The following is a 14,912-nucleotide window of genomic DNA, read 5'->3' as shown; positions in this document are numbered from 1 at the left end:
ATGTTGAATGAGGGAGGACCCTGGAATCTTCCCACTTTGAAAGGAGATGCAGGGATCTATTACTCCTCCTGACCATAACCAGGACTTACCACGGAGCAAGACATTTACACCTTTCCTTCAGAAGGTTCACACTTACATGATGCCTGGCCAGAAGCATCCTGGGTTGAACTGTCATTCAGATGAGTAATATCATATTCAGGTTCAGGGTGCATCTTCTGTGCCAAGGACAAAGCACACTAGAATATAAGAATTATAAGATGTGTCCACTGACCAGAACCAGGTATTCCAGAAGTATTAGACACTTCGAGTTCATACAACAACTAAACAAACAAAAACAGAAACAGACCCATAAATACAGAGAAACTGATAGTTAACAGAGGGGATTAGGCAAAATGGATGAAAGAGAGTGGACAGTACAGGCTACCAATTATGGAATGAATAAGTCACAGGGAGGAAAGGCACAGCATAGGGGATAAGGCCCATGGCATTGTAATAGTGTTGCATGGTGACAGGTGGTAGCTACTCTTGTGTGGAGCACCGCACAACATATAGGGCTGTCCAATCACTATTGTACTCCTGAAACTAATATAACATTGTGTCAACTAGACTTTAATGTATTAAAAAAGTTCCTAGTGTAAACCACCTTATTATTTCCATCCTTCACTTGACAGTCTGAATAAACATGGGCTAATGGAAACAAACCAGGAGATACTGGATATTCCCAGGCATTTCTCTTCACTAGAGAGGTGATGTTATAGCTTGCTTTAAGAGCAGAACACATGGAAGACAACTGATGTTGCTTCTTCAGGCCACCAGAGATAGCTGTGAGAGCCAGTTTCCCCACAGTGTAACTCAAAGACCCCTAAGTTCCATCTTCTAGGGCCCCCCTCTTCTTTAATATCCAAATGACATATCTGAAACTAGGGTTCCATATGGCAGACTGATAGTACACATTTACCTCCCTCCCTGCCCACATCCCCCTATAATGAAAATAAAGGAGTACAAGCAGAATTCCATCCATCACAACAAAGAGATCTGTGTGATCTCTGTCAGAAAATTTGAGCCAATGATAAAGTTAACCAAGACAAAATAGATGAGAAGATCCTGGTGGAGGCGTACCTGGGTCACTCAGTTGGTTAAGTGGCTGACTCTTGATTTTGGCTCAGGTCATGATCTCGGGGTCGTGATCTCAGCATCATGAGATCAAGCCCTGTGTCAGGCTCCTGCTTAGCCAGGAGTCTGCTTGAGATTCTCCCTCTCCCTCTGCCCCTCTTCCCTCCCTCCCTCACACCCACACCACCATGGCTCTTGTGTGCTCTTTCACAGAAATAAAGAAATAAGTCTTAAAAAAAAAAAAAAAAGAGGATATTGGTAGATAAAACAATGAATGAAAGACCCATTCCCAGACATACAACAGCTTGGAAGATAAAGAAAACTTTCAGAGGAAAAGAAAATCAGATCAATTTTAAAGAGAAGGAGATTCAGACTGACAGCATCCATTAGTTATATCTCTTTTCAACAACACCAGATGGCAAAACACAAGGAAAAAAGGCCTTCAAATGAGGAAGGGAAAGTATTTTGAGCCTAAAATGTCACTGTTAATCAAAATATCATTTAAACACCAGTGCAAAATAAATACGTCTTCAGACATACGCAGACTCTGAAAGTTAGCCTTCCGGAAACCTTTGTGAGATAAAATGAGGGGGGGGGGGACTGAGATCTAGAAAATAGTGGCTCTACCCCAGAAGTACAGAGAAAAAGAGCTTTAGGACTATATTTCTCATCAGATCTAGAAAAGAATCAATTTGATTGGAGCAGAAATACAGAAATCTCTAGAAGAATGTTTTCAGAAAGTGGATTCCCTGAAGCAGTTCGTATAATTGAAAGTCTAGATATTTCTGAAGATCTGTGAGAGTAAATGTGCTTTGTTGACAACACAAATAATAAAACATAAGGAGGAAGGAAGGAAGGAAAAAGAAGGAAGGAAAGGAAGGGAGGGAGGAAGAAGGGAGGGAGAGGGAGGGGAGAAGGGAAGGGAGACGGAAGGAAGGGGGGAAACTAGAAATTTGGGGAGGAAAAGAACCATTTAAGGAAATAAAGGTTCAAATATCAAGTCAACAGAAATATAGCATGATCATGATTTTGAGGAACTGAAGGGGGTCAAGTAGAAAATTCATTTGACTTTGATGCTAGAAACATCTTGAATGGTGACGTCTGATTCATTAGAGAAGGAGAAGAAATCTTAGCCCATGGTGAGGCTGTAGAGCAAACCTGGGTTATAATGATGTTAATGTGGTTTATTGTTGTTCAGTCTTTAGAATCAACCTGTAAACAAGGTCTAGAAAACTGAATTATGATTTCAGAGCAGAATGCACAAGCAAAAGTAAAAATGTATCTGATAAGGATGATGGAGGGAACAGTTCTATCCTGGAGGTAGTCAGAAGAGTCTTGTCCTCTCTGCAATCCCGGCTGTCCCCTATCTACTGAGTTATGTTTGTTGTTCCACAGGCATATGCAGCTCCCCTGCTCTGCACCTTTGGCCTTGCGTCCCTCTCTCTCCTTCTAGCCTCTCTGAGTCTGTGTTCAAGCTCCAGCCCACGTTTCAATTTCCCTGGGCTGTCTTCTTTGGCAACCCCAGTCTACAGTGATCTCACTGTACATTTGGGGACTGCTCCACAGACTCCAACTGACTTACCAGACGGAAGATTTAAAGAATGGTCTCTTCATACTGCTTATAAAATCAAAACACATGCAAAACGTGGTCGCAAAGGGAAATTCCAACTGGTCATTTGGAAAACTTCCCTAAAAACCAAGAATCTGATCAATCTTTGAATTTATATTCCTGATTATTTTCAACTTTTGGAGCAAAAGTAATACAGATCTTTGTTCTCTGGCCCCCACTTTTTTTTTTAATTACACTAAAACAGGGCTCCTGGCCTTTTCCTTACCAGGAGGAGAAGAGGACCAAGCCCCATTCTCCATAAGCACCTTGCTATGGCCTTTGCCATCGGTTGTATGCTGGCATCCCTGGGCGGGGGGCTTTTAAAACTCCTGATGCCTGGGGCACACTCCACTTTAATTACTTCACAGTCTTTGGTGGGGTGGGTTGTTGGGTGTCGGTGTTTTTTAAAAAAGCTTCCCAGTGATTCCATGGGGCACCTGGGTGGCTCAGTCTGTTAAGCGACCGACCCATGATTTCAGCTCAGGTCATGATCTCAGAGTCATGAGATCAAGCCCTGTGTCAGGCTCTCTGCTCAGCATGGAGTCTGCTTGAGATTCTCTCTCTTCTTTTCCTTCTGCCCTTCCCCCTGCCACTCATGCACTTGCTTTCTCTCTCATTCTCTCTCAAATAAATAAAAATAAATCTTTAAAAAAAAAAAGTAATAAAGCTTCCCAGTGATTCCATTGTGCAACAAAACTAAGAACTGATCTAAAGTCTGCCACTTTTAGAACAGCAATGCTTCGGGGGGCTTGGCTACATACTAAAATCACCTGGTAGGTCTAAGGCTGCTCGTGCCTGGTCCCATTCTAGAGACCTTAATTTACAGATAGGGGGTCAGACCTGGGCATCAGGACTGTATACAACCCTCCAGGTGATTGTAATGTACAGCCAAGGTGGAGACCCACAGCCTGGCCCATCCCAGCGCATTAACAGTGAGAGAAGATTTGGTGAGAGACCCTATAGTGGGAACCGGAACTGGAGGATGCAGCACAGAGAGGGACTAGTGGAAGCCCCTTAATCACAGAAATCAGCCATAAATGCCTGGGTGCAGATGTCAGAGATTAACAGGGAAGCACAGAAGCCTGCTTAGGTGAGGCGTCAGAGCAAAGAGGGTCTCAGGGATCAATGGCTCCAGGACATTCCTTCCTCCAGGTTCCCTGGGCGGTGGAGCAGAGCAAAGGGGAAATGGCTTTCTCCCAGTGTTGCTCTTCCTGCTGGATTAAAAGTGAAACCTAAGGGGGGGTGTTGACTGGTGGAAGCCAGCAAGTGGGCGTGACCAGCAATCATTTTTCAGGGCCTGGGGAGCTGCTCTTGTGGGGCTCATCCTTTCCTACCATGGTAGGAAGACTCCTGTGCTGGATGAAAATGCCCCATGATCTCCACCCGTGGAGTTAGGTCCTATAATCTCTACCATTTGGGCAGGACCTGTGATTTGCTTCTAGCCAACAGAATATGATAGGTTGTCATTCCTATGATTACATAATGACATGTATATACGATGCCGTCTTACCAGAGTGCATTACAGGGAGAGATACTGCTGACCCTGAAGACGCGAAGCACCATGTGAGCTCCCTATGCAAAGTGCCACACAGCAGGGAGATGCAGACAGTATCCAGGAGCTGAAAGACTAAACATACAAATGGACAATGGCCAGACCGAGTGTAGAAATAGAACTCTGACCCATAGCCTGCAGCAACCAGCCTAGAAAACCAACCCGGCATCTATAGTAACCAGCCCAGGAAGCCAGCTGCTTGCATTTAGAAAGCAGACTCGTAAGAAGTCAGACTACGATCCCTAGCAACGGTTCCAGGAAACCACACAATAGCCTCTGTCATGATTGGTCCCAAATAGCCAGCACCTGATTCATAACTGACAGCTTCCTAATTTTGTTCCCCTTTCCAACTTGGGACCAGTGAGAGAGAGCAAACATGAGCCCCTAACCAGTCCCTTAGGACACTGGCCGCTAGTGAGCCTGCTCTGGCTTCCCCAGGCCAGCAGCCTGCAATCAGGACATACCTGACCTGAAGCCCTCCCTTGTTCCCACTACAAGCCTTTCTGGCTTTCTGCCTGCCTTTGAGTCTTTGCCAAATACGAATAAAATGATGACCAACTCCCTTGCTTGAGCAAGTTCTGAATAGACGGACTTTGCCTAGTCTCACTTGGTTGGTCTTAAGTTATTTCCACAGAACTGAGAGCCTCAGTCCCACAGCTGCGAGGAAGTGAATTCTGCCAACAACCACAGGAGCTAAGAATTGAACCCAGAGGAGGGTTCAGAGGTCTCAGCTGAAGCCACAGCCCTGGACAGCCCTGGGATCGAAGCTTTGTGAGACCCCAGGGCAGAGAACCCAGCCAAGCTATATCCAGAATCATGACCCACAGAAACTGGAGCTGGTAAATGGGTGCTGTTTTAAGCTACCGCGTTTGTGGGCATTTAAGAGAAAACCAGTCTGCATATCCTTAAACTCGTGAGAAGCAATAAAGCTTGGAGTTAAGCTTTGGCCCTTCTCCAATACACAGACCAGTTAGAATAGTCAGTACCCTCAGAATATCATGGACGCTCAAGCCAAAATATTGTATGCCTGAAGAGTACAACCATGGGAAAAGGGACAAAATGTACCAAGAGAGACCACATGAAGCAGAATTACAGAAATGGTGATGCCAAGAAATGTAAATAAGCATGATAAACATATTAACACTGGGGAAGAATTTAACTGTATGACACAAGAATCAGAGATCACACATAAAGGAAGGAAGTGGGAGTATTAGATATGAAAGATTATTTTAATATGGATAATGATGGGGTGCCTGGATGGCTCAGTCAGTTAAGTGTCTGCCTTCAGCTCAGATCATGATCCCAGAGTCCTGGGATCAAGTCCCTCATCCTACTCCCTGCTCAGTGGAGAGTCTGCTTTTCCTTTTCCCTGCGTTCTCTCTCAAATAAATAAATACAATATTTTAAAAATATATAGCAAATAATAGTGGTTGAATATAGGTGTGGAATAAAGAACAGACCAATAGAGCCCAAGAACTGATGTGTAGGTACGTATGATCCATGACCTCTCCAAGAAGGCAGCTGAGGAAGATGGAACAGAAGACAGAAGTAAACAGGCAGATCCAGATTGCAGGAGATCAAGAAAGATAGGAGGAAAGATTTGAAATAATGTCCTTAAATTCTCTAGAATTAGAAAAGATTATAGTCTGCAGATGTAAAGAACACCAAGGATACTATTGAAAAGGAAAAGCTCTTGGACCCCTTTAAGGGGGAATTAGAAGCATTGAAGACAAAACTATTATTTTTAAGTTTCCAGATGACCAAAGCAGATCGCCTTTGCTTCCTCGCTTCTTGCTTGCAGTGGAGCCGTAATTAAACTGACCTCAGACTCCTCAACAGCGGTCTTAAGCTCAAGAAGACAACAGAATTACATTTTTGAAGTGTTCATAAATATCACTCAGAACCTAGAACTTTATAATTAGCCAGACCATCGCTGAACTATGAGGACATAAAAATATCTTCAAGCGTATGAAGTGTCCAATAGGGCGTTCTGTGCCAGAAGTGCAGATATGCAAAGGACCAGAGAGAAAACAGCTAGGCAGAGGCTCTGGGGCTGGATGGAGCTCCGTATGCTCCAGGAAACAAGGGAAGGCCAGAAGTTGAGCAGCAGGAAATGGGGTTAAAGAGCACCCCCAGCCAGTGTGTGAGGACTCTAAGAACCATGAGAAAGATTTTGGATTTCTTCTGAGAAGAGAGGGTAGCCAGAGGGAAAAGGGACAGGACTCCATTTCCTTTTGAAATACACCATTCTGCTGCTATGCGTGAAATAATCAGTAGGGGGCAGGAGTGGATGCCAGATTTCAGCAGAAGGCTTCCTGCGGTAGTGATTGATGGTGGCTTGGCCTGCGTTGGTGGCAGCGGAGGAACAACGGAAGTGTAACCTTATTGTACCCAAATGTAAAACAGGAGCATGCCCAGTCGGTCCTGCCTTCATAGTGTCCGGGAGGCAAACTGTTCCTCTCTCCTCGTAGAATCTCTGGCTGGGGGGAGAATTACGTCCACATAAGACGGACCAGCAAGAACAAAGCATACAGGTTCTATTTTATGTTTGCATAGGAAACTTCCCAGGGAAATGAAGACCCCCAGAGAGGTTGGGTCTAGGTGCTTATATAGTAGGTTGAACAAAGCAGTGCTTGTGCAATAGGGGAGTGAAAAGGAGGAGAAGGCTGTTTTCACGAGGTGAGTCTGTCCAGACTCTTCTTGCCTCGAGTCCCCATCTCTGCTGATGACAGTGTCCCTTCTCTCCTGGTACAGTTCTGTGTCCTGTTTTCAGGAAAAGAAGGGGAGCTCAGAGTAGCCTTCTTGCCATTTGTCTTTCAAGTGCCTTTAGCTCAAATAAGTCGGTATGTCAGTTAGATGTATTTGGAGTGACGTGTTCTGAGCCCCCTTTCAGTAGCTTACCGCGAACCCACCCGCTTAGCTTGATCTCAACCCCCCCCTAGTTAGTCACCATCCGCACATCCTCCACAACACTGCCCAGTGCCTGCCAAGCTCCCTCACTTACTGCCTTCCATTCATTGCTGTCTCCTTCCGTCCCTCCTTGCGCCCTAGGGATGCCTTGGTAGTCATTTAAAAATGGAAGCCAGATCGAGCCATTCCCATTTGGAACCCTCCCAAACTGTTCCTAAACCCCTCACTCCAGCCTTCTCAAAAACTCTTCACTTCCTGAAAACCCTTCACTCCCTAATCCTTGAAGCTCACCTTAGGGCCTTGGTTCTGGCTGTTCCCTCTGCTTAGACTGGAACACTCTTCCCCAGAAATTCACCTGACTGGGACCCTCTTTTGTCATCTGTCTTAGCTTAATTGTAGCCTTGGCAGGGAGGTCTTCTCTGATCCCCAAACAGTGTAAGTCCTTGAGCTACTCTCACATTACATGTTTTTATGGCACACATAATATACCCTGTATATCTTCATTTCTATGTGTATGTTTACTTTTGTCCCCCCCCCACTAGATGACAAGCACCTTGAAAGAAAGATTTTATCTGTCTTATCATATATTCACAGTGCCTAGAAGAGTACCATCGCCCAGAAAATAATTAAGATTTATGTGTTGAATAAAGAGTGAATGAACCACTATGGTGGTTTTTTTTGTTGTTGTTTTGTTTTCAAATGATGGACGATTTCTATAAAGAAATAAAGTTTAGATCTTTTAACCAAAAAGCATAGAACTTAGGAAGTGGTAAGGTTTTATAAAACCCCAAAAGCATAAAACAAGGTGATAGAAATTAAAACAAATTTACTAGGTGGATTTAAAAAATAAAATACAGTTATGGTATACATTGCTTCAAAAGGACTCATCTATAATAAAATGATGTGGAAAGGTTTACAATACAAGATAGACAAAAATGCATCAATTGAAGGAAAACACAAAGAAATCAGGGGTCATGATAGGTATTTCTGAATGAATCAAGGCAAACACATTGAATAGGGCAAAGGAAGTTTATAACAAATTACATGATCCAGAAAGAAACTATAGTAACAGGAGTATTTAGGTACTGGGTACAGTATGAAAATGCAAGAATACAAATAATTGTAAATTATAATAGATCATATAGATTGTATTGTAAATGTAAATAGAATTGTAAATTCTAAGAAAAATATCAGAGCTCCAATTGAAATGAAAGGTCTTTTTTTTTTTTTAGATTATATTTATTTATTTTGGGGGCCTAGGGACTCTAAAGCAGACTCTGCACTGAGCATGGAACCCAGTGCAGGGCTTGATCTCACAACCCTAAATCATGACCTGAACCAAAATCAAGAGTCAGATGCTTAACCGACTAAGCCACCCAGGCACCTGAAAGGGAAGATCTTAACACATCTGCCCTAAGTCCATAATGTTCCAGAAGGGGAGAAGGGAAGAAAGCAGAATATAAATTAGGAGACTGGCAAATAAAATAGTAAAAATAAATGACATTGTGAATTAGAATAAATATAAGAGATAAACTAACATTTAATAAATTGGTATTCAGTTTCAAAAATAAACAGTTTTTGAGCACCTGCTATATGCTAATTTAGAAAGGGGTCATGGGGGTGTTTAATATGCCTTCTTTTCTGATAAATACAGAAATATTTTTCTAAGTGGATCATATACTAGGTCACAAAGAAAGCCTCTATTAATTCCAAAGAGCAGAAATTATATAAGGTACATTCTTTGTCCACAGTGCAATAAATCTGGAAATTAATAGCAAAAATTTAAAGAGTAAAAATAAACCTCAACATTTGGACAGCTTTAAATGGTCTAAATAATAAGGTCAAAGGAAAAATTAAAATATCAGACAATTATAGGTAAGTTCACCTTTACACTTGTATTTCTAATTCTTTGTGTATCCAATTTTATATGTACAATTAATGCTTTTTTGATTAGCAAAGTAATACACCATCTTAAATACTCAGTTCATAAACATACAACTTGAATGGTTAAAGTCTTAATAATCCCACACTCCAGAGGTAATCACTGACTGCTTTCTTTCAGATTTTTTTCTTTTTTACGATTTTTTGTTTATTTGGGACAGAGAGAGCAAATGCACATGTGCACATGCACTGGCATAGGCAAGGGGAGGGGCAGAAAGAGAGGCAGAAGAAGACTCTCAGCTGAGCAGGGTGTCCAGTGCGGAGCTTGATCCCAGGACCCTTGGATCATGACCTGAGCCACAGACACTCAACTGACTGAGCCACCCAGGCACCCTTTCTTTTAGATTTAAATAAACAAAGACATGACTAAAAATATAAATAAAATACAAATCCCTACCAAGCACCCCCTTCTGTGAAAAACTACTTCCTTCTGTGTGAACTGCATCTTTGGAAAGGGAATTTCTAACTATCATTTAACTGCCAGATAATTCCTAACACTAGGAATTGGTTAACTATTCACAGATACTCCTTTTTTTTTTTTTTTTTGCTTTTTAAAGATTTTATTTTCAAGTCATCTCTATACCCAACATAGCGCTCAAACTTACAATACAAGATCAAGAGTTGAACCCTCTACTAACTGAGCCAGCCAGGCATCCCTTCACACGGATACTCTTTACTCGTCTCCCAGGGTGGACTTGGGGATGGACGAAGGTAAGGTCACCCCATACCAAGGCAGACCCATGAATAAAGAATTGCCATCATTATTCTGACGATTATTCTACAGCTCAGACCCTGAGGTACAAAAGTGCTCTTTTCAAGTAATTTTCTGTGCATAAGACACTTCTCCTTCTACAACAGAGAAGAGAAATTGCTGAGCTGCCAGCTCTGGGCAATGCTTTCAGAACCAATGCTGCTGGGTTTACTTTAGAGGAGAAATAGCTTCATTACAAGTGACATTTTCTTGGCTAAGGGGTCCTCAACTGACCGAAGTGCCCCCAGAACACGTGATCTCTGCAGCTGACTGGAGTGGTCCCTTCAGTCCCTAGGTACCCTAGGGTAGGAAGTCAAAACTGCCAAATGTGAGATAAGTCCACGAGAGGATCCAAAGTTTGTTTTGTTTTCTATTTTTTTATTTTTTTAAAGAGTTTATTTATTTATCTGAGACAGAGAGAGAGAGAGAGCACGTGTGCTCAAGCATGAGTGGGGTGAAAGGCAGAGGGAGGGGGAGATACAGGCTGCTGGCTGAACAGGGAGCCCAAAACGGGCTGGATCCCAGGACCCTGAGATCATGACCTGAGCTGAAGGCAGATGCTTAATGGACTGAGCCACCCAAGTGCCCCTGAAGTTTGTTATTTTAATGTTGTTATTGCTTTTTTTTTTTTTAGTTTTCTCTGACTACCTGTTTTAAATTGTAGCCTCCTGGGGCGCCTGGGTGGCTCAGTGGGTTGAGCCGCTGCCTTCGGCTCAGGTCATGATCTCAGGGTCCTGGGATCGAGTCCCGCATCGGGCTCTCTGCTGAGCGGAGAGCCTGCTTCCTCCTCTCTCTCTCTGCCCGCCTCTCTGCCTACTTGTGATCTCTGTCTGTCAAATAAATAAATAAAATCTTTAAAAAAAAAAAAAATTGTAGCCTCCCCACCACCCTTTCTCTTCCTGGGCTGATTTTTCTCAGTGGCAGGTATCATTAACCTTGCTACATTATTTTCCTTGTCTGGTTGATTGCCTCTGTCTTCACATTAGAATGTGAGTTCCATGAGAGCATAGCATTTTGTCTGGTTTACTGCTCTAGCCCCACTGCCATGCTTGAAACATAGCTTACTCAATAGATAGGTTTTGTTTTGTTTTAGAGAGAGAGAGAGAAAGAAAGCCCGAGGAGGGGAGAGACATGGGACAGAAGCAGAGGGAGAGAGAGAATCTTAAGCAGGCTCCATGTCCAGCAAGGAGCCATGTGGCAATGCCCACAAGATGAAGGAAGTTTTCAAGAGGGTGAATGAAAAGAGAGAAAGGAGGAAAGGAGAAGAGGCCATACACCTTGGACTTTACAGGGGGAGCTTCCTCTATAAAATGGAATTCTTCCGGGGTGAAGGGACCGAAGAGGGAAGGATCTGAAGCCAGGTCTGCCTCATTCTACCTCTTGTTTTTTCCAGTGTATTCAACCTCTTAGGAATTCCTGACAATTCTACCTTCAATATAAATACGGATCTAACTACTTCTCTCTGTGTGCCCTACCGTGACCCTGCCCTGTGCAACCTCCCTCTCCAGTCAGGATCATTTCAATAGCCCCTAACTTGTTCTAACTTTGTACACACAGCCAGCAATCCATATGGCATCAAACTAATCTTTCAGCAACAAAGATCAGGTCGGGTCACCCCCTGCCCAGACCCTCAGAAGTTTCTACCTATCACCTCCAAGCCTTTGCCCTTAGTGCTCATCTCAGGTATGTACTCCTACCTCACCTCATCCAGGTCCCTGCTCAAATCCCATCTTCTCAGCCAGGCCTACTCTGACCGCCCCATGCATTCAGTTCTACCCTCTGTACAGACACGGGCACTCCTCAGCCTGTGGAGCTCTTCTAACATAGGGCAGGGAGATCTGTTTTGCTCCCCAGGGCATCCCAAACAGTAGTGCCTGGTGCCTATCAGAGGCTCCGTCAATTCTGGAATGGGTGACTTGGAACATTAAAAGAAGTACGGTGGATTATGACTTCCTGGGGACTGAGCTGATTATGAAAGAGAAATCTTGGGGTTTTACAAGACAGGAATCACAAGAACCAAGGCCAATGCAATTGTCCTCTTTGGAGAGGCAGAACAAGAATAAAAATAAGGACTTTGTTTCCTTTATCTGCTTCTGTCCCAAACAGGTATCAGAGGCTCCTTCTGAGTCTATGGCTACTTTGGTAACTCTAACACCATTGTGATTTTTCCTGAAAGGTGTTCTCCTTGGCGGGGGAGTGGGAAAACACTACAGCTCACCGGGGTCTGGCCTGGCTGGGAAGGAAAGAGCACGGCTGGTTCCTGGCAGAGTCCACCGGCCCGCAGCTCCCACCTCGCCACCAGTCCATCCTGTCGTCCTTATGATGTAGTTCTGGAATGTTGGTGAGGTCTGGAGCTGAGGGCCAAGAAAGAATTCTTGAGATGTCTTTGGTGCAAAAAGATGATTCTACTGAAGCTTGGGGACAGGACTGGTGAACAGAAAGCTGTGTGCTGGGATTGTGAGAAGTGGCTGATTACATACCTGAGGTGGGGAGAGGAGTCCAAAAGGACTTTCATATGCTAAAGAAAATTCCTAGGATGCTGGACGCCTGGCTTTTGTCAAGCTAAAGTTGTTACTCCAGCTAGTAAGGCACCAAAAGTAAGACAGTGGGAGCTTCCTGCCTGTCTCAGGTCCTTGCCAGGGGCCTGCAGGTCATTAAGAAATTTGATTTTATTTTCCCTTCTTTCTCTGTTTTCCACATCACTGCGGAGGGGAGGGTGACCTTAGGGCTCCAGAAAGTTGAGTTATGGGTCTCTGAGAGTTAGACTACGGATAAGAATGCTTTTTCCTTGTGTATCACCGACACATTGGTACACTAATGGAAACTCAAGTCCTGCGGGATTGTGATCTTTATCAATTAACCATTTGTTTTTCCCTTAGTTCTAGGGCAGCCAAGAGTGCCTGGAGACTGTCACAGATATCCCACCTGGAGGGGGGTGTGGGTGGTGAGGGTGCTGTAGGATGTCAGCTTGTGCTTTGTCCTCAGCTCGCCTTCGGCTCCCTCATCGCCTAGGCGTTTTAAGGGTGGCTCGGAACTGAGCTAAACAACATTCACCCTCCCAGCTGCTCTGGTTCCCTGGGGTCCTGGCGGAGGGGGGTGGGGGGAACGGGGTGGGGCTAGGCAGCTCTGCAAACTCCAAAACTGACCCTGGCCACGGGCTTCCCAGCGGGGATGCAGCAAAACATCCCCCAGGGAGAGCGCGGCAGCTGCCCGGCTCTGGAGCGCCTCTGAGCCCGAACAAAGGTCCGGAGCCCACCCGGGACCTCCCCCACAGAGGCTTCCCAGCCCCCAGGGCTGATCCCGGGGTCCGCGCCTGGGGGTGCTGGCGGCTGCCCGGCTCAGCAGTGAGTGCAGAGAAAGGAGACAGAGAAGAATCTCTGAGAACAAAACTCGCGTCCTCCCCGGGGAGCGCAGAAGAGCCGGGCGGCGGCGCCGCCAAGTTTGCTTTGGGTTAGATCAACTTTCTCGGTCCCGGCTTCGCCCGGTTGCAGCAGCCAGGGTTCCCGGTCACCCACAGGCGCCTAGGCTGCACGTCCCGAGGGGCGGAGGGGATCCCGCACGCGGGGAGCAGGCGGCCAGACCCCGGGTCGCGCAGGCGCCTTCCTCGTCCCCTCGCCTCACCCCCGCCCCGTCCCCTCCCCCGGCGCCGGAGGGTGGCTGGGGGAAGGGGAGGGGCAGCGCCGGAGCCGGGGGAGGGTCGGAGGCAGACACAAAGCCGGTCCCTCCCCGCCCCCGCCCCTCCTCGGCTCCTCTTCCTCCTCCTCCTCCCGCTCCGCCCCGGCGGGGAAACCCAGCCCCGCGCCTGTCCGTGGGGCTACCTCTCGCCCCCGCCTCCGAGACCTGCGGGGAGGGCCTGCGCGAGGTAAGGGGCGGCGGCCGCGGAGACCCCACCCCCGGTGCCGGCACCCAGCACCCGGGGAGGCTCCGGGGCACGGGCGGGGGCTGAGCGGGGTTCGAGGCGCGGGGAGCTGCTGCTCGCACCGTCTTCCCCTTCGGAGGGGACCTGGAGGGAGAGAGCGAGCGAGCGTCTTCGCGGGGCTGTGGGAACGGGTGGGGGAAGGGGTACCGGGGAGGGGGGTGCCTGGACCGGGGCAGGGTGACCTTCCGGTGCCTCGGGGCGACCGCAGGTCCAGGTAGGGTCGTGGAGTATATATCTTCACGCAACCCCTGCGGGGGTGGGGTGAGGGGCAGCCGGAGGGTGCGGGTGCCGGTGGCTCCAGGTGCAGAGTGTGTGTGTGCACGCGGGAGGAGGGGGAAGGACCTTTGTAGAGTTCTACCTGCGGGGGCCGCCCGTGGGGTGTCAAGTGCGCCTCGTGCCTGGGAACACAGGCCGGACTCGGGGTCGCACCGCCCGGATGCCCAGCTCCGCCCCGGTGCGTGCGCGCAGTCCGTGCACTGGGCAGACGCCGGGGTCCGAGGCTTCCTCCTCCCCCGCCAGAAGATCCCGCAGGAGGGTGTGTGAGTCCGACCTGCGAGCGCTGGGCTGTCGCGGCGATTGATGGCTGCATAGCAGGAGAAGGAGGAGCCTGGGGTTCCTGCCGGGAAGGGACGGGGCCACTTTCCTATCCTCAGGCCTCCCGCCCCCTTCTGGGCTCGGCCTCCACCCTTGGCCTAGGCTTCCACCAGTAAGGCTAAGGCGTCCACCCATCCTGTGACTGGGCCCCCTCCACGTTCGGGGGACAGCAGGATTTGCAGAATTCTGCTTTAAAGCCTGTGATTTGTTGTCAAGAAATACAGGGCGGGACCCGTCTCCTTGGGCCCTAAGAGGCGCCTTTCTTCACAGAGATCAAAAATCCTTTGGGTTTTCCTAATTCAGCAGAGGAGGCTCCACATAAACCGGGCATGCAGTGGAGCCTACTTATTTGCAGGCCTAATGGTTTCTGGAACATTGGGGTTTCTTAGGAACCTATTGTCATCAATAAGGAAACCTCAGAGCACTCTTCCAGCAAGAGGACTTTGACAATATTGAGCAAAAATAAACAATTGGCAGCACTCAGTAATTCGCATGGTATTTTAAGGCAGTATTTTAAAAAATA

The 14,912-nt window shown here is 46.8% G+C and overlaps 1 protein-coding gene across 5 annotated transcripts in view; it reads left to right on the top strand.

Annotated features, from left to right (window-relative positions):
• The first annotated feature begins 13,622 nt into the window (after window positions 1-13,622).
• Window positions 13,623-14,912, top strand: part of RIN2 (Ras and Rab interactor 2) — a 221,917-nt gene continuing 220,627 nt past the window's right edge. For 3 of the 5 annotated variants that reach the window (XM_059406455.1, XM_059406456.1, XM_059406454.1), the window contains exon 1: window positions 13,623-13,738. The gene's annotated coding sequence lies outside the window, so the exon portion shown is untranslated. The remainder of the gene's footprint in view (window positions 13,739-14,912) is intronic. The other 2 variants (XM_059406457.1, XM_059406462.1) reach the window with 2 other exon arrangements.

This window comes from Mustela nigripes, chromosome 7, assembly GCF_022355385.1.
Source record: "Mustela nigripes isolate SB6536 chromosome 7, MUSNIG.SB6536, whole genome shotgun sequence".
In the NCBI taxonomy this organism is placed as follows: Eukaryota; Metazoa; Chordata; class Mammalia; order Carnivora; family Mustelidae; genus Mustela; species Mustela nigripes.
The sequence above is the reverse complement of the archived record's forward strand: the minus strand, read 5'-3'. Positions and strand labels throughout refer to the sequence as shown.